Here is a 26,009-nt window from a genome sequence, read left to right as displayed (position 1 = left end):
AGGCACCCTCACCTGTCTGTGCCATTCAACCTTCTCGAACCCATCTCCCTCCTGTAGATTCTAGGCTGAGTTTAGAAGACACTTAAGCTGGGGATCCCTGCGTGGCTCAGCGGTTTAGCGTCTGCCTTCCGCCTAGGGCGTGATCCTGGAGACCTCGGATCGAGTCACATGTCGGGCTCCTTGCATGGAGCCTGCTTCTTCCTCTGCCTGTGTCTGTGCCTCTCTCTCTCTGTGTGTCTCTCATGAATGAATAAATAAATAAATAATTTTAAAAGATTTTATTTATTTATTCATGAGAGACACACAGAGAAAGAGAGGCAGAGACACAGGCAGAGGGAGAAGCAGACTCCTCACGGGGAGCCCTATGCGGGACTCGATCCCAGGTCTCCAGGGTCACACCCTGGGCTGAAGGCGTCGCTAAACCGCTGAGCCACCTGGGCTGCCCAATAAATAAAATCTTTAAAAAAAATATTGAAGACACCTAAGCCAACATCCACATCAGTGGTTTCAAATAGTTTTAAAGCAGCAATATACTCTTTCCTTCATCTCCTCAACCAAACAACAATCATACACGTTCTCCTCCTTGTCCCGCCCCCACCCCAACCCCTCCAAACAAAAACAAAAACAAAAACAAAAACAAAAAACCCACCAGCAGCCTGGGGGACACTTTCCCAGAACCTACAACTTTGTACTGAGTGTGCCCAGATGTCAACAGTGCACGAACTAGGGCACCTGGGTGGCTCAGTGATTGAGCATCTGCCTTCGGCTCAGGTCATGATCCTGGGGTCCTGGGATCGAGTCACACATCGGGCTCCCCATAGAGAGCCTGCTTCTCCAATTGCCTTATGTCTCTGCCTCTCTCTGTGTCTCTCATGAACAAATAAATTAAATCCTTTTTTTAAGGATAATAAATAAAATCTTAAAAAAAAAAAAAAGGAGCTTGGGGACATCTCAGAATGGGCAGACTTGGAGATGGAAGCTTTGGATGCTCTTGTGAAAGCTGAACTGGCCAGGTCCTCAGGTTCTGGTGTTGGGGACCCTAAAGGAGACTAGGGAGAAAGAGAGGAATATAGGGTCATAAGGGAGGACAAAGGTGATTCACTGGCATATAATAGGTATAAGTATCTCCTGAAGAAAGGAAGGGTGGAAGGAGACAGGACAGCAAGAAAGGAAAGAGAAAAAAAGGGAGTGGAAGGAAGGAAGGAGAGAAAGGAAGCCGGGGAGGAAGGAAGGTAAGGAGGAGGAGAGGGAAGGAAGAACAGGAGGGAGGTAAGGAGAGGAGGGGTTGGGGAGATAAGGAAGGAAAGAGGGAAGGAGAGAGGAAGGAAAGGAAAGGAAAGGAAAGGAAAGGAAAGGAAAGGAAAGGAAAGGAAAGGAAAGGAAAGGAAAGGAAGAGATTTCGAATTCCAAGTAATAGGCAGCCATAAAAGAGTCGAGAACCACAGGTTACTTCAATAAAATATGTGAGACAAGAATGTGCATGTGGAACAATGGGGTAATGCTTCAGCTGACAGAAAAATACTAAGTACAGACACGCATACATATACACACATACACATATACATATACGGGATGGCCAGCCTCCAAGATGGGCCCTAGTCCTATCCCCTTGGTGTTTACAACCATACGTCATTCTTCCTACACCAAACAGAGCGACCCATGCGGCCCATAGGATATGCAAAATGATGGTGAGTGACTTCTAAGACTGGGCTGTAAAAATCATGGAGGCTTCTGCATTGCTCTCTCTGAGATCACTCATTCTGGGGGAAGCCAGCTCTCAGGTCATAAATACACTCAAGCAGCACCATGGGGGAGTTTCACACTTAGTGAGGAACTGAGGCATCCTGTCAATAGTTCATGCCAGCCAGCCAGTCGTGCAAATGAGCCATCTTGGAATTAGATTTTCCAGCCCCACTCAAGTCTTCAGCTTCAGACAACAGCAGCCTACTTACTCTCAGATGCCTGACTTGTAGAAGCTGTGAGATAATAAATATTTGCTGTTGTTCTATGTCAAGCAACAGTAGTAACGAATACAAAATAAATACATATTTTCCATGGATAGATCTTTTTTTTTTTTTTTTAAGATTTCATTTATTTATTCATGAGAAACACAGAAAGGAGAGAGAGAAACAGAGACACAGGCAGAGGGAGGCTCCTTGCATGGAGCCTGACGTGGGACTCGATCCTGGGTCTCCAGGATCACACTCTGGGCTGAAGGTGGCGCTAAACTGCTGAGCCACCCAGACTGCCCTCCATGGATAGATCTTATACACAAAATATAAGATATTCCATAGCATCAAAATAATATGTATTTATTGGAAAAATGTTAGTGAATATAGATAGTAAATTAAGATCACCACAATTCCCCCCCCCCCCCTGCAGCGATGATAATGCTATGTTTGAAGCACGATATGTATATTCACTGATTTAATGCTCACAACAAATCTTATCAGGTCAGTGATCCTCTAATCTCCATTCTAATGGATGGGGAAACTGAAACAAAAAGAATTGAAGTAACTTGCCTAAGCAATAAGCAGGAGAGACAGAATTTGATTCCAGGCAATCTGAGTCTTACAACCTGAGTATTTATTTGATCATTGTCTTATGGGATTACACAGTCTGGCTGATATTTTATTTATTTATTTATTTTTTTATGATAGTCACACAGAGAGAGAGAGGGAGGCAGAGACACAGGCAGAGGGAGAAGCAGGCTCCATGCACCAGGAGCCTGACGTGGGATTCGATCCCAGGTCTCCAGGATCGCACCCTGGGCCAAAGGCAGGCGCTAAACGGCTGCGCCACCCAGGGATCCCCTGGTTGATATTTTATTGTATTTCCCTCCAGTCTTTTTTCTATGCATACATTTTTTTTTAAATTAACAGACTGTTTTCTAGATCAGTTTTAGGTTTACAGAAAAATATAATATATTCTATAAAAATATAGTATGTTCTATGGGTTTTGACAAATGTATACTGACATGTATCCACTATTACAATATCATACAGAATAGCTTCACTGGCCCTACAAAGCCCCCGTGCTCCATCTATTCACCCCTCCTGATGATTTTATTTATTTATTTGAGAGAGAGAGACAGAGAGACAGAGAGAGAGCGCTTCCCCACAAGCACGGGAAGGGCATGGGGTGAGGGAGAAGCAGACGTTCCACTGAGCAGAGACCCCAATGCAAGCTCCATCCCAGGACCTTGAAATCATGAACTGACCTGAAGGCAGCTGCTTAACCAACTGAGTGACCCAGGTAGCTCCTGATGCATGTCATTCTTAAGTGGAACTCATACTACATATATTAATTTTGCATCCTATTTTTCTTTAATTAATATTACACAATAAGCATTTTTCTATGTCAGTAAAATTTATTTATAAACACAATTTTTAAAATAAACACAGTTTTTAATGCTTGGATAATATTCCATGTGTGCATGGATGAACCATAACTAACCTATCCTCTGTCGTTGAGCATGAAGGTTGGTCTTTTTAAGTCCTGGGATGGGGCTGAGGGACTCTTGAAACTCAATCCAACATCCTTAACTTAAGGGTGCATTTATCCAAGGATGTGTGTCAGCTTCCACAAGTAGGTAAAATGGCTGTGATTTTTAACATTCTCTGTTAGATACTTGGAAACTCTTGTATCTGTAAGTTATTTCTAGCCTGTGAGTATACTTGTTCTACCCTCTTCCCCACCTGTGTTCCTCTCAACCTCAACTCCCAACTTGGCTTTTAGACTAAGTTTTCTTCTGTTCTCAAAAAATGAATCATTGCAGGGATCCCTGGGTGGCGCAGCGGTTTAGGGCCTGCCTTTGGCCCAGGGCGCGATCCTGGAGACCCGGGATCGAATCCCACATCGGGCTCCCGGTGCATGGAACCTGCTTCTCCCTCTGCCTGTGTCTCTGCCTCTCTCTCTCTCTCTCTGTGTGACTATCATAAATAAATAAAAATTAAAAAAAAATGAATCATTGCAAATAGGAAATGCCCACAAACTTCTTCACACCTTACTTCCCATGTCAGACACAGGCTGATACCACTGACGCCTTTCCAGAGGCCCACTCAAGGCAAATGATACCCTCTGAGACTGATTGGTCAAATATTCTGTATTTTTTTCGCCCTTTTCCATATTCCTTCATTTAATTTTAAATTTGATTTTTAAAAAAAATTTTAAAATTTTTATTTATTTATGAGAGGCACACACACACACACACACACACACACACAGAGGCAGAGACACAGGCAGAGGGAGAAGCAGGCTCCATGCAGGGAGCCCAACGTGGGACTCCATCCAGGGTCTCCAGGATCAGGCCGGGGCTGAAGGTGGCGCTAAACCTCTAGGCCACTGGGGCTGCCCTAAATTTGATTTTGACAAACTATAGATTCTTATTGGATTAATCATTATAGCTCATCAAAACTTTCAAATTTCTCTCTTTTTAAATAGTTTTTTAAAAATATTTTATTTTTTTGTTCATGAGAGACACAGAGGGAGAGGCAGAGACACAAGCAGAGGGAGATGTAGGCTCCGGGCAGGAAGCCTGATGTGGGACTTGATTCCTGGATCCCCTGGGATTATGCCCTGAGCTGAAGGCAAATGCTCAACCGATGAGCCACCCAGGCGACACTCAAATTCATCTCATTGCAAATTCTCTTTACATGTGATCTTCTTACTAGAGGGTCCTTTTTACATACCAGGGGACACCTCAGTCTGTATTTCAGGAAGATACACAGAACCACTTGGACTGGCACATTAGACAGATTGCCTTTAAAAGGAAGGAACAGGGATCCCTGGATGGCTCAGCGGTTTAGCACCTGACTTCGGCCCAGGGCTTGATCCTGGAGACCGGGGATCAAGTCCCGCATCGGGCTCCCTGCATGCAGCCTGCTTCTCCCTCTGCCTGTGTCTCTGCTTCTCTCTCCCTCTGTCTCTCATGAATAAATAAATAAAATCTTTAATAAAAATAAATAAAAAATAAAAGGAAGGAACAGGGATGCCTGGGTGGCTTAGCAGTATCTAAAGGGGCTCCTGGCTGGCTCAGTCAGTAGAGCCTGTGACTCTTAATCTCTGGGTTGTGAATTCAAGACCCACAGTAAGTGTAGAGACTACTTAAAAATGTAAAAAAAATATATTTTTTTAAAGAACTAGGACTGTCATACCTGGATTGGCAATTATAGGACTTTATACTTGATTGATTTTGGTCAAAGAAACATTCTTTGTCTCACTCATGGTAGGTAGTTGTTTTCATTTCTGAGTTCAGCCTAGAGAGCTGAAGACAACAAAGCATGACCTTAATTTTGGGTTTAATATATTACTAGATGTTGAGATTGAAGGGAAAAAAAAAGTATAACCTGCGGAATTCCTACCAGAGCAGTATAGACAGTTTTTCTAATGAAAATTACCAGACCATTAGTAACATACTGTGTTATTTATCAAACAATCCATCAAAGATCACTGTACGCAATAAATCCAATCCAGGGGTTCACTGCCCTTACTAGAAATTAATACAAACCTAGGTGACTAATAAGGAGCTTTAAGAAAACCATTTGCTGCCTTCCATTAGATGTTTTGCCTTGTCTCCATCAAAAGTTTAGATATAACATTGGAATCATCATTTGGGTTAAATATATACCAATCATACCTCAATTTCTAGTATTTCATATCTAGGCTATTACAACAGACTTTTGAATTTCCTTTCCTTGCATCTGAGGTATAGGATAGACTCCTCTCAATATCAAGGTTCCCCACAGCTGTGATTGTTGATCAGGGATAGGGCCTCGGGAGGGTGTGGGTGCCATATCAGAATTGGGTGGGGAGAAGGGAGGATGAGAGACAGACAGTACTGACACAGCAGCTCAGGTGATTCGGACATGCCCCTCATGGGGAAATATTGTTACTGTGTTCACTGGTCTTCTAGATTCAGTCTGCCCAAACCAAATCTCTCCTTCCTCAGTGCATAAAATTAATGTTTCCTAAATAGCTGATTACATCATCATACTCCTTAAACACTTTTTTTTTTTTTTAAAGATTTTACTTATTTATTCATGAGAGACACACAGAGAGAGGCACCCTTGGGGAGCCTGATGTGGGACTCAGTTCCAGGACCCCAGGATTACAACCCGTGCCAAAGGCAGACAATCAACCACTGAGCTACCCAGGCATCCCTCCTTAAACACTTTTATCATCTACCACTTAATGTTCATATTCTCCAGCTTGACTTTCAAGAAATAATTCCCCCACCTCCACCCCTACCACGAAGGCTTTATAAGATTAGAAGTTAATCATATATCCTATAGTCCCTTGCCATAACACCAGAGAATGGAACCAGAAACTCACTATATTTCACCAAATGTTTTTGGGGGGAGTCTTTACTGTGTATGGCTTTTGAGAATCCAAAAATAAATGAAAGCCAGGGTAGATGTTCTCCGAAGCTTAAAAGTCAACTGGGGAGAAGAGAGGAACTGACCTGTTGCAGCATCATGAACTATGTGCTTTCCTGGGGATGCAAAGAGTTGCACCCTGGGTGGGGGGAGGAAGATCAAGGAAGGCTTCTGAGAGGAGTCAACCTGAGAGCTGAAACCTTAAAGATGAGTAGGAGTTTGGCAAAGAAAGGAAAGGCAGGGCATTATAGGCAGAAGGGAAAGACTGCACATAATGAGAGGAGGAGGAGTAATTGCCTTATGATAAAAATGAGTCATCTATGGATGAAACATGTGCTGGGGATAGTTGATAAGTATAATGCCATTGAAAACCAGGGATTACTCAAGTCCAATCAAGGTGACTTGGAATATTCTCAGAAGTGATGTAAAAACAGAAAGTGGTAACTTAATCTGGTGTATTGAACCTGCTTGCTGCAGGCAGTGATGGACAGAGGACATCCTAGAAGTGTGAGAGGCTGTCAATGGCTGTCAGTATTAATTAAGCATTATTCAAGGGGGAGACAAATGCACAGAGTGGGCATGAGTGCTGCATCATTAGGGAGGAATGCTCTATTGTAGGGAGAGATCTTCATTCTCAGTTCCCTAAATAACTTTCTCATGCCTGCAGACCTTCATACTAGAAAGAGGGTATTTTTTTTTAAAGATTTTATTTATTCATTTATGAGAGACACACACACAGAGAGGAAGAGGAGCCTGCTTCTCCCTCTGCTTGTATCTCTGCTTCTTTCTCTCATGAATAAATAAAATCTTAAAAAAAAAATGACATTGGTTTATAATCAGTTCCTAAAAAATTTTGAGCAGTACTAGTACAGTACTAAGTGCCCCATCATGTGGGTGTTCTGGTAAGAGTAAAGTTTGACTCTACAAAGCTGAGGGTGGGGCCCTCAGACCTGGTGGCCCCACTGGGTTCTGATGCCTTGGGAGCTCTGAGGAGACAATGGGCCTCCTCTCCAAACAAAAACAACCTGTGTATCTGCTACTATTGTCTATTTTACATGTATGCTGTCTTCACCTTGCCCCCACCTCCATCCAGAATATAATCTAGAACGGTATGACTCAAAGTGCCTCCCTGCAGATGGCTTGTCACCAGTTCACAGTAAGATAAATCCAAAAATGCAGATCAAGATAAAACCTTTTTTTTTTTAAGATTTATTTATTTACTTACGATAGACAGAGAGAGAGAGAGAGAGAGAGAGAGAGAGAGGCAGAGACACAGGAGGAGGGAGAAGCAGGCTCCATGCCAGGAGCCCGATGTGGGACTCGATCCCTGGACTCCAGGATCACACCCTGGGCCAAAGGCAGGTGCTAAACCGCTGAGCCACCCAGGGATCCCAAGATAGAACCTTTTAGAGAAGTTTATTTATTTGTTTAAAAGATTTTATTTATTCATGAGTGACACAGAGAGAGGCAGAGACACAGGCAGAGTTAGAAGCAGGCTCTGAGGGAAGCCCGATGTGGGATTCAATTCCAGGACCCCAGGATTATACCCTGAGCCGAATGCTGACGCTCAACCACTGAGCCACCCAAGTGCCCTCCTTTTAGAGAAATTTAATAGAGAAATTGATTTCTATTGAATGTAATAAAAATTGACATTTGTATTCTATGTTTGTCTTCTCATTTACCTTTTAAGTAATTTATTTTTATTTATATTTTACAAAAATATTGGGCCACAACAGGTTGATCTTTCACTCCAGGCAGTTTGACAAGCACTGATTGAAACGGCAGAGATCCTCATTTTGCATGGATGCTGTATTATATTTGCTGCCTGGCCAAATGGGAGCTGTGGGTCTCAACCCTGTTGCTCAGTAGAATTACCTGGGGAACTGAAAAAATTCTTTATCTATATCCACACCTGTAAGAGAAGCCTGGGCTCCACTTAGGCCAATTGAGAATAGAGGTGGGATCAGAAAGGGGCAAAGTCTTCTGTACTTACTAAAAACTCTCTTGTTGTTTCTAATAGGTGACCAGGAATGAGAATATTAATGTGGACAGTAGCCGGTTGGTGACCACAGGGTGAATAATGAATAACCAAAACATGTTAGGCAGCTAGAAGCAGATGTTTCTTACTCACCTGAAGCATACCGAAAATTACCGTACCAGGTGCTGAGTAACATGCTACAAAGTCGTGAAGATTAATCAAGATTGTAAAAAGAATTTATTTATTTTAGAGAGAGAGGAAGAATGTGCATGTGTGTGGGGTGGAAGGGGTGCAGAGGGAAAGGGACAAAGAGTCTTAAGCAGAATCCAGGCTGAGTATGGAGCCTGACTCAGGGCTCAAAGTGGGGCGGGAGGTGGGGCTCCACATGGGGTTCCATGGGGGGCTCGTCACTTGATCTCACGACCCCGAGATCATGACTTGAGCCAAAACCAAGAGTTGGTTGCTTAACCGACTATGCTACCCAGGCGCCCCTAATCAGGATTTTCTAGTCTGATGTTAAAGCTCCTATAGACAAAGTCAACACATAAAGAAGAGTTGAGACCATTAAAACCATAGTATTCATCTATAGATAAAGGAATATTTATACACTCTGCAGGGATGGATGGAGCACATTTCTTTCTTTCTTTCTTTCTTTCTTTCTTTCTTTCTTTCTTTCTTTCTTTCTTTTTTTTTAAACAGACAGCACATCCAATAATATTCTACCTGATGGGAGATTCCTCACTAGTGCTTCCCATTTGGTCAAAAAAGCCACTAGATGTCACTCAAGGTCCCTCAGGCTTCCCTCTCAAGGCTCTGCCCTGCCATCAGTTCTCTATCAGATCATTTTTTCTTTCTTTCTTTTTCTTTTTCTTTTTTTTAAAGGATTTTATTTATTTATTCATGAGAGACACACAGAGAGAGGTAGAGACATAGGCAGAAGGAAAAGCAGGCTCCCTGTCAGTAGCCCGATGCAGGACTCGATTCCAGGACCCTGGGATCATGCCCTGAGCTGAAGGCAGATGCTCAACCATTGAGCCACCCAGGCACCCCTATAAGATAATTTTCATCTCCAAATCTTGTCCCTGCAATCCACACTCCCAATGGAAGCCACGCTAAATTGAACATACAACATGTGTTAGCTGTCTGGTCTCCTTCCACTGCTTTCCCTAGCATCCTAGGCCCCCTGTATTCCTTCATTTATTTGAGAATAATAATTGAGGGCTGATTATAAGACATTACGTTGGGCTGTAATGAAATAATGGAGAGCCGTAGGTCCTGCCTTCATGGAATTTAATATATGAAAGCACTTATACAAATGGGTATTGTTTATTTACTTACTAATTCTCCCTCAGACCAGAGGTTCTCAGACTTTCTGGTCACCACACGCAAGGAAGAAAGACATTTTACATCACTACCCACATACACACAAAACACACAAACATGCAACTAATATTAAAATTTCATAGTACCAGGTTTACCTTCACTTTGTGCGTGCTCTATTTTCCAGGCTAGTCTAATTCATTTCCTTTATTTTAAGAATCAAGTTACAGTCTACCACACTGATTTCTCCACACATTAATCAGTTACAAGAATGAAAAATAGTTGCCTTGAGGACAAAGGCCACCTCTTACCCATGTTCTAGATGCCCGGCAAATAGTGAGTGAGCAATACATATTTTTTTTAAATAAATGAATATTATGAGAACTAATTTGCATCAATATTAAATAAATTAAGACAATTTAGATACTGGTTAAGTGCCTGTAATAGGGATAATATGGGTAAGTCCTAAGAATGTACTCATTTACACGGATTCTGTTCATATATGTCTATGTATTTTTTCAGATAATATACAGATTATACACTAGGCATACCATATATACTGTCAATGTCATTTAATATTTTAATTCACAATCCAGGGATCCCTGGGTGGCGCAGCAGTTCGGCGCCTGTCTTTGGCCCAGGGCGCGATCCTGGAGACCCGGGATTGAATCCCACATCGGGCTCCCAGTGCATGGAGCCTGCTTCTCCCTCTGCCTGTGTCTCTGCCTCTCTCTCTCTCTCTCTCTCTCTGTGACTATCATAAATAAATAATAATAAAAAAATTTTTTAAGTCACAATCCAGGGCTCACACGTTTTAAATTCATCTTGTTAAAAACATATTCATCTTGGAAAAAGAAGTTATGAGGAGAAATTACCTTTTTTTTTTCAGATATTAAAACTGATTAGAAATCCTAATGGTTAAAAAGCTTGGCATCAGAGGCTGCAACATGATGTGATGTGTTTTGGGGTCCAGGAGGGAACAGTCAAGAAAGAATTGTCAGGATTTCTTCCTTGAAAAAAAAAAAAAAAGTAGTTTTATTAAAGCATAGCGATAGGACCCATGGACAAAAAGAACTACACTGGGGTTTTGAGGGGTGCCTGAGTATATACTTTTAAGTTGGGAGGAAGTTAGAGATAGAATATATCTCTAAGGGAATTTGGAAGCAAGGTTTTCAGGACCTTGAGGGGCTAGCTGCTGTTAAAGTCATTTACTACTGTCTGGGAAAACCTGAGTCATAAGGCCCTTCAGATGTATATCAGTGGGCCAAATGCTTGGAGGATGATTGCTAATATACATCTTGGGGGGAGGTAGAGATAAAGAAGGTTTCCAAAGGGATTTTTATATGTTAAAGAAGACTTATAGGATCCAGGAAGTAGGCTAACTTGAAACTAAAGTTGCCTTTTGCCTCTAGCAAAGTATTAACATTGAGGCAGCCTAGCTCCTGGAGGAAGGTCACTCTGTCTGTCTCAAGGACTTGTTAATGGGATGCAAGTTGTAAGGAAATTTGATTTTTTCTACATTTCTTTTGTCTGTGTTCTCCGTATCAAGGCACACAGAATAATGGCTTCCAAAGATGTTCACAGTCTGGCACAGAATGATAATGTGAATAGGGTAGCTTGCGTGGCAAAAGAGACTTTATGGATGTGATTAAAATAAGGATCTTGAAATGGGAAGATTATCCTGAACTGTCTGAATATATCAGACACTCAGTGGAATCACAAGAGTACTTATCTGAAGGGGGCAGGCGGGTCATGGAACATACAGAAGTGATGAGACAGAAATCTGAAGACACAGTCTCCTGGATTCGAAGATGGAGGAAGGGGCCACCAGCCAAGGAACATCATGGCCTCAAAGAGCTGGAAAAGACAAGAGATTCTCCTCCTGAAAGAATATAGTCTATCAATCCATTTTGGACTTCATATGTCTGGAAGCATAATACAGTAAGTGCATACTGTTGTAAGCCACTAAAGTTGTGGTAGTTTGTTAATGGATTTTTCAATAAGATTGATACTAGGACAAGTGAATATCTATTAAAAAGAATAAAGCTGATTCCTATTTCCTTTCACCAGAATTATTTCCAGATGGTCATAGATTTAAATATTAGAGAAAAGAAAAACAACTGAAAGTATTCAAAGAAAATATGTTTTTGTTTTTGATTGAGGAAAATACAAAACCCAGAAACAATAAGAGGTGGATAATAGTAGCTCACACAGAGTTGATGGGTGCAACTTGGCAGCATTTCTCAAAATTAAACATGCCCATACACTTCAACCCAGCAATTGTATTTCCAGGAATTCATCTTAAAGAAACACTTTGTTATGCGTACAAAGCTTATGGTGAAAATGTTCTTTACAGCATTGTATGTAATAGCAGAGAACTGGAATGGTCTAAGTGCCAATTTATTAGACAAGATTAAATATAGTATGGCACAGCCCTTAGGAAGAGTGACATATCTATCTGTTTTGTTAGGGATATTTGTAAGTGAAATATAGTATGTATAGTATAATCCTTTTTGTGTAAGGATCTACACATCTGTAAGCTACAATTGGCTTACAGATGTGGAGAAAATTCTAGAAGTATACACAAGAAGCTGTTAATAGTGCTTATCTTTAGAGTGGGATTGGAGGAAGTCTTTGATTTTTAAAGTTTTACATTTTTTCTATATAGTTCTTGATTCCAGGGATTACTAATTTGGGTAGAAATTACTAATTTAGAAGGGAAAGAAAGAAAGGAAAGATGGAAGTACTGCTGGCAAGTGAAGAGGAGAGGGCTTGTGTTGACAGAGTGACCAAATCTGGGCCAACTGTTTCAGAGATACATGCTATCTAATTTCAAAAAATAAGTAATTAACAAAAAACATATGTTTTAAAAGAGGGAGAAAGAGAAGCAGACTGCCCGTTTCTCAAGGAACCCGATACAGGACTGGATCCCAGGACCCTGAGATCATGACCTAAGCCAAAGGCAACTAACCCACCCAGGGGCCCCAAGTCATGTGTTTGTTTTTTTTTTTTTTTTTTAATGTTAAAATTCACAATACTCTGAGGTCTACTTTGCAAGCCGCATCCAGGTTTCCCTTGGAGTTCTCCTCCCTAGATAGCTCCATTGACATAAGGGTCACTCATATCTTCCAAAGAGATCTTCCCAAGTTGCTGATGGCTGGGTGACTGCTCTCAGCCAGCCACAGTGCCTGGTTAAACCTTACTCTCTGTTGCCTTGTGGCTGCCAGAGGTCATGGCCTAGGCCCAAGCAGCATGGCTTGGCTGCATAGGCTAGAACAAATGCCTGTTCCTTCTTGGCTGTGGCTACCCAGGATTAGAAATGCTAGTCCTCTCCTGCCAACACCCTCCAAGTGTGGACACAACCCTTGCTCTTACTCTCCCAAAGCACAGCCAAGGGCACGCTGTAGACAAAGGAAAAAAAAATTACAGTCAATAGCACTGTCTGCCAATATCTAGCAATGTTTGGAGCTATGTTTAAATTTTCATTTTAATTTTTTTGGGGGCCGCTTTTTTTTTTTTTTTTTTAAGATTTTATTTATTTATTCATGACAGACACACACACAGAGAGAGGCAGAGACATAGGCAGAGGGAGAAGCAGGCTCCATGCAGGGACCCGACGCGGAACTCGATCCCAGGCTCCAGGATCACACCCTGGGTCAAAGGCAGCACTAAACTGCTGAGCCACCTGGGCTGCCTAGTGGGCTGCTTTTAAATAGTCAAATGTAAAATTAAATTATTTAAATTCTGTTTCTTTATCACTTGTAAACATAAGATTAGGCATAAAATCCTTATTCTCACAGCTTTTCTACCCCTATAAACTAAAACAATTTTGCAAATTAACAAAATTAAAAATTCAATTAATATTATGTATGTAATGTAGTAGATGATGTTGTTTTGCTGAAATTAAAGTATCCCTTGTGATAAGAATGTGGAACTCACTTCTATGGTATAGTTCTTATTTTCTTAAGATTTTATTTATTTATTCATGAGAGACAGAGGCAGAGACACAGAGGGAGAAGCAGGCTCCCCACAAGGGGCACAACACTGGACTTGATCCCATGGCAGATATTCAACCACTGAGACAGTCCTTTTTTTTTTTTTTTTAATTTAAGATTTCATTGATTTATTCATAGAGAGAAAGAGAGAGAGGCAGAGACACAGGCAGAAGGAGAAGTAGGCTCCATGCAGAGACCCCGACGTGGGACTCGATCCAGGATCTCCAGGATCACGCCCTGGGCTGTAGGCGGCGCTAAACCGCTGCGCCACCGGGGCTGCCCTGGAATGGGTTTTAAAAGACGTACTTATAATCAACTTATCTTGACATTGTGTTTGAATTTCTGTGACACTTTGTATGGTGTGCCCTGAGGACTCTTAATCTTCACTTAGCCAGAATGCTGTCATTTCCACAAGAAGTCCATTTTTTTCTCATTCGCCCAAGAAAATTAAAGTTACAGTTCTTCGTGCCAAATACAAAGTCAAGGGGCAGTGTTTGGATATAAGGTGGTCATCAAAATGACCTAGAATAGGCATATATTAGTTCTGAAAGATCATAATTTAAAGAAGAGCAAAAATTTATATACTTTTTAAAAAAAGATTTTATTTATTTATTCATGAGAGACACAGAGAGAGAGAGAGGCAGAGACACAGGCAGAGGGAGAAGCAAGCTCCACACTGGGAGCCCGACATGGGACTCCATCCAGATCCCGGGTCTCCAGGATCATGCCCTGGGCCGAAGGCAGGTGCTAAACTGCTCAGCCACCCCGGCTGCCCAATTTACATACTTTTGTAGTGAATTTAAAATATGTATGATTCCATTTATATGAAATGTCCAGATTAGCATATCTATAAAGATAGAAAGTAGTGGTTATTGGGCTGGGGGAGGAAATAGTGGAGAGCAACTGCTAATGGCTAAGAGAGTTTTTTGGGGTGATGTTCTGGAAGTAGATAGTGGTGATGCTGCACAATTTTGTATATATACTGAAAAGCACTGAACTATATACTTCAAAAGGATGAATTTTATAGTAAGTGAATTATATATAAAAAACTTTTTTTTTTTTGATGGTGGGGAGTGTTTATTTCCTCTCCTAGGTAAATGATGGCTGTGAGATTTTTTTTTAATATCAATTTTTAAAAAGTGACTTCATAGTTTTCCTAAAGAACAGTAGATGGATATGAGGCTTACATTTGTTTATATAACGAGCTCATCCTGTGGAGTTTCCCAAAACAAAGGGTGTCCCCTCCAGCCTCTCCAATGTTGAAACTCCAGCTGTATTTATATTATAAGTCTGATACAAAGATGATTGCTCTCAATGGTTTACCAGGTAGTAGTGATGATAAGACCCATATAGGGATAAGCATTGTTTAAAAAAAAAGTGGGGTGGTGGTGGTATATAAGCCACGAACTACAAATGTCAAAGGAGGAAGGAATTCTTATTTCTGGTGGAAGTCCCACTTGATCTTCGGTTGGAGTATGAATGGATGTTGATAGGCAGAGACGAAGTGAAGAGCATTTTAGTAGGGTAACAGTCTGAACAGAGGTATGGAAGATGGAAAGCTAGCAACCGGAAAGCATTATTTAGGAAAGGATGATTGAGCACTTGGTGGAACGAAGTTCTGGGATGGAAAGTGAGTCTGAAGAGTTAAAGCAGGAAAAACATGGACTGACAGGTTGCCTTTTTAAAAAATGGAAAAACTGAGCGGGCGTGCAAAGGAGACGAGTCAGTGGAAATGACGGTCTTTCACAGATTTGTATAAATTTGCAGGATTTCATCTTGTAAAAATCAGCCCTGATTAATAAATAGGCATATTGTTGGCTTGGACAAAAAGCGATACTTGAAAGAACGCTTGTATGAATTCGGCCCTGGTGGGTACTGAAGCTAAGAGCGAGGAAGGGCAAAAAGGCACTAGGCTACAGGAGAGGGCACTTGGCAAAAATGATCACAAAAAGAGGTGTGCCGCTCCCCAAGTCCCTCCTGCCATCATTTCAGCTGAGGTCACCCAGCCCGGATGCATCTGTCTTATCACAAATGAGTTTGTGCCATCAGTAAAATATGAGTGCACCTGGCTAAAAACCCTCACGTGGTAACATTACATTTATACACGTTATTAGAATGAATTAATTCAATTTTTTGAAGACTTTATTTATTCATGAGAGAGAGAGAGAGAGAGGCAGAGATACAGGCAGAGGGAGACGCAGGCTCCCTGCGGGGAGCCCGATGCTGGACTCGATCCCAGGACCCCGAGATCATGACCTGAGCCAAAGGCTCAACCACTGAGCCATCCAGAGCCCCCGAGGTAATTCAACTTTTAAAAGGACACGGTTCCTGGCACAGGGAAGGCACCCGGGCGTTTGTCTTATAAAAGAACATGTTTGTTCTTTGTCTTAGCGTCTATATTTAGGAGAGGAAATGATTCAAAACTGCATCCTAAAACCCGTATCCTCTATTAGCATTGAAGCTGGGACGACTCGGCGGCCAAGAGGTCTGGTTTTCCCCTTTAAAACAGGTTTCGGCCCTTCCGTCGGGTCCCTAAGGTCAGTGGGTCCAGCAGGGGTCGCAGTTCAAACACCCAGTTGCCGCGGCGGGGCCGAGGGGCGGGGCCGAGGGCGGGGCCACGGCGCCCCGCCCCCCGCCCCCCGCCCTCCCCCACCTCCCCAGGTCCGGCCTCCAGCGCACCTGCGTGCCCCCCGCGCCCGCGCCCGCGCCGCTGCAACCTCTCCTGCCGGCGCGAGCTGGGAGCGCTTTGGCCTCGCCTCTCGCGAGATCGCCTCCAGCGGCGGCCGCCGCCGCTCGTGGCCGCTGAGTGGCGGCGTCTGCGCAGCCGCCATGTTCGGTTGCTATGCAGTGGCCCGGGAGACGGGGTGTGCTTGAGGGAGGAGGAGACGGAGGAGGAGGAAGAGGAGGAGGACAAGGAGCGGGTAGCGTGAGCTCCTCTTGCACGCTCACACACAGACGCGGCCCGGGATTACCCGCCCGCTCACGCCGCGCCGCGCGCCTCCTCTCCGCTCCTCGCGGCCCCCCCACATTGTTCTCTCCGGACTCCTGGGTCCCCCGGGGCTGAACCCGGGGCCTGAGGCGGGGACCGGGGAGGCCGGGCTTCGGCCGGCCCCGTCCTCCCCCGCTCCGGGCTCCCCTCCCCCGCGGCACTTCGGGGGTGTGTGGATTATCTCATCCCCGCAGGGAGGTGGGAGCGCGCCCCCCGCCCCCGCCCCCGCCCCCGCCCCCGGCGGCGCCGGCCCGCGGCCGTCCCGCAGTATGAGGTGGTGCTGGCGGCTCGGGGCCGTGGCGCGGCCGCTGCGGCGGCGGCTGCTGGGGGGGCGCTGACGGGGCCCCCGGGAGCTTCCCCGCGGCGCGCCCGGGCCTCCGGGCTCTCCTCCGGCCGAGAGGACGCGGCTGTGCTACGAAGGTAAGAGGCTCCGGGCTCCCGGCCGGCCTGTCGGCCCTGCGCGCGGCGCCGGGCTGGTACCTGGGCGTGCGGGGCGGGCGGGGGGCGCCAGCCGGAGGCACCAGCTTGGATTCCAGGGGCGACGAGTGATGCTTGGCCTCCCCCCGCCGCCCCCGCCTTCTTCCCGGGACCTCGGCTCCAGCAGCTCCTGGGGGTTCTGGGGGGAATTTGTTGTGGGTGAGCGAAAGGAGAGGGGGCGTTCCGCGGGACCTGAACTCTCGTACGGCTTGGAATCCGAGTTTTCCCATTGTTGGTAGGATTCCCCCCCCCCCCCCCCTTTTTTTTTAAATTGGCTCCTAGGAGCGCTTCTTGCATGTGCCGCCTGGGCAGCTTGTCTGTACCATTGGAGCGTTAAGCCTCTTGTGATTCTACCGGCTTCTCCTTGTATTTAGGAATCTGCAGTTGGGCCAAGAAAAAGTTGGGATGTAGCTTAAGTGGACGCACCGATGCATTTCTCCTTAAAATGGGACAGCCTGCAGTCGCACGGATCGGTGTACTGGTGTTTCCGCGAAAATTGGAGCGGGAGGCTCTCGTGTCTAGGTTTGCCGTATATCATGACACCACCGTGGGCAAGAATGATTTTGTAGGATTTTCAAGCGCTTGTTCCGGGGAAACCTGTGTATCTGCAATATACCAACTGCTTTTATTTTATTTTATTTTATTTTATTTTATTTTATTTTATTTTATTTTATTTATTTACTTATTTATTTACCGACTGCTTTTAAATCAGAGTGAGAGTAATATTTAGGTTTATGCGACCAGATCTTGGATCTAGTCGCAACAGTATAGCTTAGCACAAGTTTATGGAAGGGGGGGAAAAAAAAACCCAGGCCCCCAAAAGCCGACGTATCCGACTTGTAAAAGATGATTTGAGTAAAAAGACTATGGAACAGTAGAAGCCCGGACATTTTTTTATCCTGATTTTTGAACCTTAACATACCAGAGAGAACAATTATTTTTCGTTGTTTTTTTTAGGGATGAGGAACTGACCTTAAACTCAATGGTGGTTCAGAGTCCAAAGTGTGCTTAGTGGAATAGAGCTAGATATATCAGTCAGATCTTAAATTTGATGAAAATAAGAAATTAAACCTATAGATTTCTTTCAAAGATTTATCATAAGCAAAAGTTTGTATAGAACTTCTTTACTGACTCATATTAAATAAGACTGCAGTCTTTTGTTGACTTCACAATTTTTTGTCAGAATAAACTTATGCTCCAGTTACCACAAAAGCTATTTTTATGTCTCTGTTTTTGTTGTTGTTGTTGTTGTTTGTTTTGTTTTAATGACACAGGTATCTTTGTTACCATTTTTCACTGAAACATGTGCATGGGTGGTTTGGTTTATAAGAAAAACATGGTCTTTTAGTACATGGGATATTTATGATTTAGCTGATGTGTTCTAAACATCTGGCAAGAGATTAAAACACGCACACATACACACACACACGGAGCCATTACTATTCTGTAGTTTTTATTAGCAGTGAATAGGTTAAAGTTTATTAAGTTAGAAAATCTCAGGTTCCTCAAAAGTACTAATGGAGAGGATGTGACATTCTTACTGCCGGTTTCCTAACCTGCTTATAGCCTTACTGCTGTGGGTATCAAATTGTTTCAAACTTGTGGTTATTTTCTTGCCTTCTAACTAAATATCTTTTAAAATGTCTCTACTAACTTGGTTACTTTAAATTTGTGACACCCAATTTCTAATTTAGGCTAGGCATAAAACCAGCATTGATTGAACACACTTGCTAAAAATACTTTCTGGGTCAGATGTACTTAGAATGCAGCCTCAGGAAAATTCATTTGACCTGTTCTAATGTGACCAGTGTACACTTCATTATTATTGAAGGACTTTAAAAAATTATAGACTCTCATAAATTAGATTTCAGCAGTTCAGGCATAGAAGCCTAACATTTTTTAATGTATGAAGTACTTTACGTAGGATAGTAATGAAGACTTATTTTTTTAACTTTTTTCATTAAAAAAAAATTATGTGACCCCCCCCGAATATTGTTAATCTCTCATTTGTATATTCAAAATATTTTAGTTTTATCTAACACAATTAATTTTAGTTGTAAAGCAACAGTATAATGTGCAGTGCTATCTCTTTAGCATTTATTTGGCTTGTTCTGGACTCTTTAAGGGGGATCGTTGGTCATGTTTTTGAGTAAATTATCTTTAAGGACCAAGGTAAGAGAATGCCAGATAAATTTCAAGGAGACACTGAGAGGACCCTCTTCCCCCGCCCTTTGCGAGTTAATATGGTCAGTTTTAAGCAACAAGAAAGCTTTAAGAATTATGTAGAAGTCTCGCTTGGTGGAATGTCTAAACTTGAATGTTTAAATGTTCTTTATGTTAGTTTTTAGGAGTGTAAAAATGATGACCTTATGAGAAATGTTAAAGTCTTTTTAACTTAATGTAGCTGAGTATGAATTTTGTTGTTTTTCTGTGTAATTGCATGTGTGTTGTGAAGTTTTTTATGTGCTGTAGTCTAGATTTGTTAAATTTGTCAGTTTACTAGATTAAGTTGTGAAACTGAAGATTAGTTTAACATTCTGGAAATCCTTTTTTATAACTGTTTACCAGGAAAGTATTGTTAAGAGGAATGTGTTATTTCTTCATTTAATATTAATTAGTAGTACAAATGGTGAGAAGGAATGTAATGTAGAAGTACTGTAGTACTTTATTGCTGTGGAAGTGCAGTATCTAGGGACAGTGTAATTTATCTCTTTTCCTTTGCATGATTGGTCAGTAGAGTCATATTTAAAATAGGATGGGAAATAAGGGGGGAATTTATTACATTCTCTTCTAATTCATTAGTGGCATTTCCCCCTACCTTCATTCTTTATTTCGTTAATCTTAAGTAGCTACACTGGAAGAAAGGTGCAAGTATTTGAAAAAATTGGTAGGAACAGATTGAAAATTAGGTACCGTGGCTTATCTTGAAGGGAAGATATTAATTGGGGTGTTCTTGTGTTTGTATCTTTTTTTTTTTTTTTTAAGATTTTATTTATTTATTCATGAGAGACAGAGAGAAAGAGAGGCAGAGACTCAGGCAGAGGGAGAAACCGGCTCCATGCAGGGAGCCCAACGTGGGACTTGATCCCAGGTCTCCAGGATGAGGCCCTGGGCTGAGGGCGGCGCTAAACCGCTGAGCCACCCGGGCTGCCCATGTTTGTATCTTTTAATAAAGCTGTTATATAGAGGAGTAGAAAGAAAAAAGTATCCAAAAGGGAAGGATTTGCTGTTATGTGCCAGACAGTGTAAAGGGTCTCCTCATGTTATCTCACATAATCATCAAGTATACTTTGTGAGGTAGGCATTATTAATCCCCTGCTTCCCCCCTTCCCCCAAACTCGGTAAAAGAGAAATGAAATAACTAGTCTAGGATCACACTGCTAATAAGCAGAATTAAAACTAGGTCTGTCTGACTCTGAAGCTTACTCTGTAGATTATGCTGTCCAATTAAACTTTCTACAATGATAAAAATACTCTCTGCACTGTCAGGTATGGGTAGCCATTAATCGTGTGTGGTATGGATCACCGGAATGTGACTATCATGCCCAAGGAACTGAATTTAAGATTGTATTTAATTTTAACCATTTTAAATTTAAATAACTAGATATTCCTAGTAGCCATAATATTGGATAGCACAGCTTTAGATCTTGCTGCCTAGAAAATCTGAGTCTTAGTGTTGAATCTCTCACTAGTTTATATATGACATTTAGGCAAATTATTTAGTTCTTGAGCCTCAGTTTAATCCATTGTGAAAATGAAGAGGTTGTCACTAAAAGATTATCTCTAGCATCCCTTCCTACTCTAGAGTTCTGTGATTCTTATTAAAATGTACAGTGGTATTTAATATTTGAAAGCATATCTGAAAGGGCCCCTCTTTCCAGAATACTCACCCCTTATGTAAACATTTTTTAGTCAGTGTTTCTTTTTCAGAAGAGTTTATATAAAGCACACATAAAGAATGATGGATTATTCCCCCTAACCTGTTGTCCCGTCCCATGTCCCCCTCCCCCCCATTATTAAACATTTTTTTTTTAACCAAAGACAGTACTTTACCTTGGAACAAAGTTTGAATCTTTATTTTTTTTTAAGATTATTTATTTATTTACTCATGATAGACATAGAGAGGCAGAGACACAGGCAGAGGGAGAAGCAGGCTCCATACCGGGAGCCTGACGTGGGACTTGATCCCAGGCTCCAGGATCAGGCCCTGGGCTGAAGGCGGCGCTAAACCGCTGAGCCCCCCGGGCTGCCCTGCCTTCCCATTTAAGAATGTGTCTGTTACAGTTCCCTGTTACTTATCAAATTAATTTCAATCTTACCAGCTTGGCCTTGAAGACTTTCCACCAATTTCATCTCACTAACCTTGTTTCTCATTCTTGCTTAAAAATAAAATATTCTTGTTTTTACTCTGCCCTTGTTTTCTCAGTTTAAACATTCCTGTGTTTCCATAAGTCTTCCTCAAAATTCACCTTTTTTGCCCCCCTGGAAGAATGCTGCTTAATCCATTTTATAATCATCAGTTTTATTTTATTTTAATTAATTAATTTATTTATTTTTATAAATATTTTTTAAGATTTTATTTATTTATAGACACAGAGAGAGAGGCAGAGACACAGGCAGAGGGAGAAGCAGGCATCATACAGGGAGCCTGACGTGGGACTCGATCCAGGGTCTCCAAGATCATGCCTTGGGCTGCAGGCGGTGCTAAACCGCTGCACCACTGGGGCTGCCCTAATCATCAGTTTTAAATCCTGGTAATAAGCACCCTGGGGTTAATATATGATTGTTTAAATATAGTTAGCTGAGTACATCCTTCTTAAGTTTTTGCATGTTATCTATTCTGTGTCCTTAATAAAAATGTAAAAAAAAATTAAAATGGGAGTTCTTTTTTATTGCTGTAGTTTAGTTCATTGCTCAGCAATTCTGCATTAAAGAGTTACTAATTTAAAGAAATGCTGCCACAACATTCACCCTTAATCACCACTCTAATAGATATTTTTGTTTCTTTCCAGGCAGTTGTCCATATTTTTATAAATATAGTTGTATGGAAGAGATACAATTTTGAGTTTAATATATTGGAGACATCGTATAGTAGAAGCACTGTAATGCGGGAAAAAGATGATAGATTTTGGAGTCACATTGATGTAGGTTGGAATCTGGTTTCAAAAAAACTTCCAGACAAATTATATAACCTTCAAACCTACTTCCTTGTCTATGAAATTTGAATAATAATATTGAATTGTCATGAGGATTAGGATAATACATGTAAAGCATCTAGCACTCTTTAAGTAGAAGAGATAGTCAATAAATGGTAGCTGATAGAATTTTTTTCGTTTGCCCATTTTCATCATCATGAATATAATTTAAGCAATTGCTTAGCAATTTAAATGATTTATCAATCAGGTCGTTGGTTTACTAATTAAAGTAATTTACCTTTAAACATTGGTTGTTCCTAAAGTTTCCACCCTAATAATCTGCAGTGAATATTTCTGCATTTAGCCTGTTTGTTTCCTCAGTTTAAAATCCTAAGAGTAGGGCAGCCTGGGTGGCTCAGTGGTTTAGAGGCTTAGCAGCTTAGCGCTGCTTTCGGCCCGGGGCATGATCCTGGAGACCCGGGATCAAGTCCCACATCGGGCTCCCTGCATGGAGCCTCCTTCTCTCTCTGCCTGTGTCTCTGTCTCTCTCTCTGTCTCTCAGGAATAAATAAATAAAATCTTTAAAAAAATCCTAAGAGTAGGATAATGGTCCATTGGTATGAATATTTCTATGCCATGAATATTTCTATGCCAGATTTCTCTCTTAAAGAACAATGAACAGTGGTTAAACGTCTGCCTTCAGCTCAGATTGTGATCCCGGGGTCCGGGGATTGAGTCTCCCTCTGCCTATGTCTCTGCCCCCTCTCTGTCTCTCATGAATGAATAAATAAATAAATAATCTTTAAAAAGGAAAAAAAAAATAAAACAACGAACATTCTTGTTTTGGGGAAGAAAATGGTATTTGATTGTAAAGTTTTACCTCATGGTTTTAATTAATGTATTTGGAAAATTTGGTTTATTGGAAAATGATGTAGTGAATACTCATTTATAAATATGTGAATTAAGCAAATATTTGAATACCTATTAATAGGGATCAGTGGTATACAGGTAAATAAATGATTGTTGTCCTTGAGCTCTAATTCTAGGATGGTAACACATGTCAACAAACAATTACAATTCAGAGTGACAAGTGTAATAAGATCTGGGGGAAATGAGAAGTAGCATTTGAGCAGTGTCTTGGAGGATGGGTTGGAATTGATCTGGGTAGAGAGAACAGCATGTACAAAACATCAGAAGTATGAAAGGATGCATGGTGTGTTTGGAGAATGCAAGTTGCCTTGTATATGTCAGTCTCTGTGAGGTGGGTCTTATGTCTGTGTTCCCTTTGTGTATGTTGATTATGTGGGATTATTTTCAGGCTCCTCAGTAGGGAGCCTGATGTGGGACTCAACCATTTCTTATTTCCTGGTTGATAATGAAACCTTTTGAGGGTCCTTGTTTGGGCTATGAATGGAATTAAAGTAGGAACTTTAGAACTTCCCAACTGGTGTGCCACGAATGGCTTACCTGTGTGCCAGAGAGCAAGGTACCCATCAGCCTATTGGATCTGGGCATATTGGAACTCCCAGATGGTTTCTTTTGACCTCACATAGTCTTGGTTCATCCCAGTGCGCTAAAAAAATACTTCATTTGGTGCCAAGGTGGGAAAATGATTGGGATAAGGACTGTTTTGGAGTTTCTTAAGTATTGGAAAGTTTATGATACCCAGTCACCCTTGGCATTCCCACATGTGATAAAAAAAAATATAACCAATACCAAATCCTAAAATAAACACAAAGGTCAAATCAAAGTCCCCCTTTTAACCTACTTTTCTTCTCTCTCCCCTTCCCCCAGTAGTTAACTTTATTGCTTTGTGTGTATGTTTTTTGGTGCTCCTACATTGCTAGTGCCATAAACAAGTGTTTAGTCTGCCTCTTGGGAAATCAGAATTTACATTGGGGAGCAATTATGGGTATTTAAATAATGGAATAAGATTACATGTGAGTTCTGAAAGGTAACTCTTGACTTGTAGATAATGATTTCATTGCAGGGATGTGAGGGTGTGCAAAGATGAAGTTAGTAGAAATAGTGTAGAGAGACCAGTTAGGATGCTTTTGCAGTGGTCTAGGTGAGAATTTGTAGCTGGAAATGGGGAAATGAAAATAAGGATGTGGGACTTGAAATGAAAACGGATTAGGGGGATCCCTGGGTGGCGCAGCGGTTTGGCGCCTGCCTTTGGCCCAGGGCGCGATCCTGGAGACCCGGGATCGAATCCCACATCAGGCTCCCGGTGCATGGAGCCTGTTTCTTCCTCCGCCTGTGTCTCTGCCTCTCTCTCTCTCTCTCTGTGACTATCATAAATAAAAAAAAAAAAAAAAAAAAAGAAAACGGATTAGGTAGTTTCAATAGAACTGAGTCCATTTGGATATAAGGAAAAGAGGAAAAGAATTGATGATACTAAGATTTTTTTCTTTGGGCAGCTGGAAAGGGAGGGCCAAATAATTTTTAATGAGTAATACAATGAGCCAGGCATTTTGCTAGGTACCAAAGTTGTCATGCGTTCATACAGAATTTTAAAAAGTAAGCTATTTTGGAATAATTTTTATAAAATATTTATTTGTTTGTTTGTTTGTTTATTTATTTATTTATTTGGGGGAGAGAGAGTTCGAGAGAGTGCACAAGCAGGGAGAGAGCAAGTCCTGCCTGGGATCTTGACTTTTGCTCATATGCAGCAACTAAATGCATGTTGGCAGGAATATGTAGAAATGATATGCTGTTCTTAGTGTATCACTAGGACATGTACAGTGTTGTCTCACCACTGTGATGTTTACCCTAAACACATTGTTATGTTCATATCTAATAGGTTTTTTAAATGATTTTATTTATATATTCATGAGAGACAGGAGAGAGGCAGAGGGAGAAGCAGGCTCCCCATGGAGTAGGGAGTATCAACCAGTAAATAAGAAACCCCAGGATCCTAGGATTTTGACCTGAGCCAAAGGCAGATGCTTAGCTGCTTAGCCACCCAGGCGCCCCATATCTATATTAGGTTTTTATACTGTAAAGTCATCTTTTTTACTTTTGTAATTGATACTCTCGTGGGAATTGCTCCAAGGCTCCAAGTATTTTTTTCCTTGTCAGACCTCTATTCACCAGTCTTTGGGACCACTAATGACTTTTGCCTGAATCAGCCACTACTATGAAGGTTGCCATCTTATTTACTGGTTGATTGTCTACTGATTTTCTTCTTCCCCATGCATTTGTTTACTCATTCATTTATTTATATTACTATGTACTCATGGATTTTTATTCTTATTCAGTGGGTTTGTTATCTTTAATTATTTTTTTTAATGTTCAAATTGACCTAGATTTGGCTAGTGTGACCTCCCGCCCCCTTCAAGATGACTCCTGAGTCTTGCTGATATGTCCCCATCCTTTGAGTTATTCCTTACTTTCCGGTGCAAGATGTCCCAGACTCATTTTCTACTTTTTCAATTCTAGCTCTGGAATCATGCATTTTCCCAAGGAATTTGGATTTCTTTTAGTTGAGGTAGTATCTAGAAACCAAGACTTGGGGCAGTCCAGGTGGCTCAGTGGTTTAGCCCCGCCTTCAGTCCAGGGTGTGATCCTGGAGACCTGAGATCAAGCCTCACGTCGGGCTCCCTGCATGGAGCCTGCTTCTCCCTCTGTCTGTGTCTCTGCCTCTCTCTCCGTGTCTCTCATGAATAAATAAATAAAATCTTTTAGTAAAAACAAAACAAAACAAAAAAAAACTTAGACTCCTCAAGTATTTAAAAA

The 26,009-nt window shown here is 41.8% G+C and overlaps 1 protein-coding gene across 2 annotated transcripts in view; it reads left to right on the top strand.

Annotated features, from left to right (window-relative positions):
• Window positions 1-16,940: 16,940 nt before the first annotated feature.
• The window catches only part of PTPN4 (protein tyrosine phosphatase non-receptor type 4), a 205,515-nt gene continuing 196,446 nt past the window's right edge, over window positions 16,941-26,009 (top strand). For both annotated transcript variants that reach the window (XM_026017724.2, XM_026017723.2), the window contains exon 1: window positions 16,941-17,079. The gene's annotated coding sequence lies outside the window, so the exon portion shown is untranslated. The remainder of the gene's footprint in view (window positions 17,080-26,009) is intronic.

This window comes from Vulpes vulpes, chromosome 5 (assembly GCF_048418805.1).
Source record: "Vulpes vulpes isolate BD-2025 chromosome 5, VulVul3, whole genome shotgun sequence".
Taxonomy (NCBI): Eukaryota; Metazoa; Chordata; class Mammalia; order Carnivora; family Canidae; genus Vulpes; species Vulpes vulpes.
The sequence above is the reverse complement of the archived record's forward strand: the minus strand, read 5'-3'. Positions and strand labels throughout refer to the sequence as shown.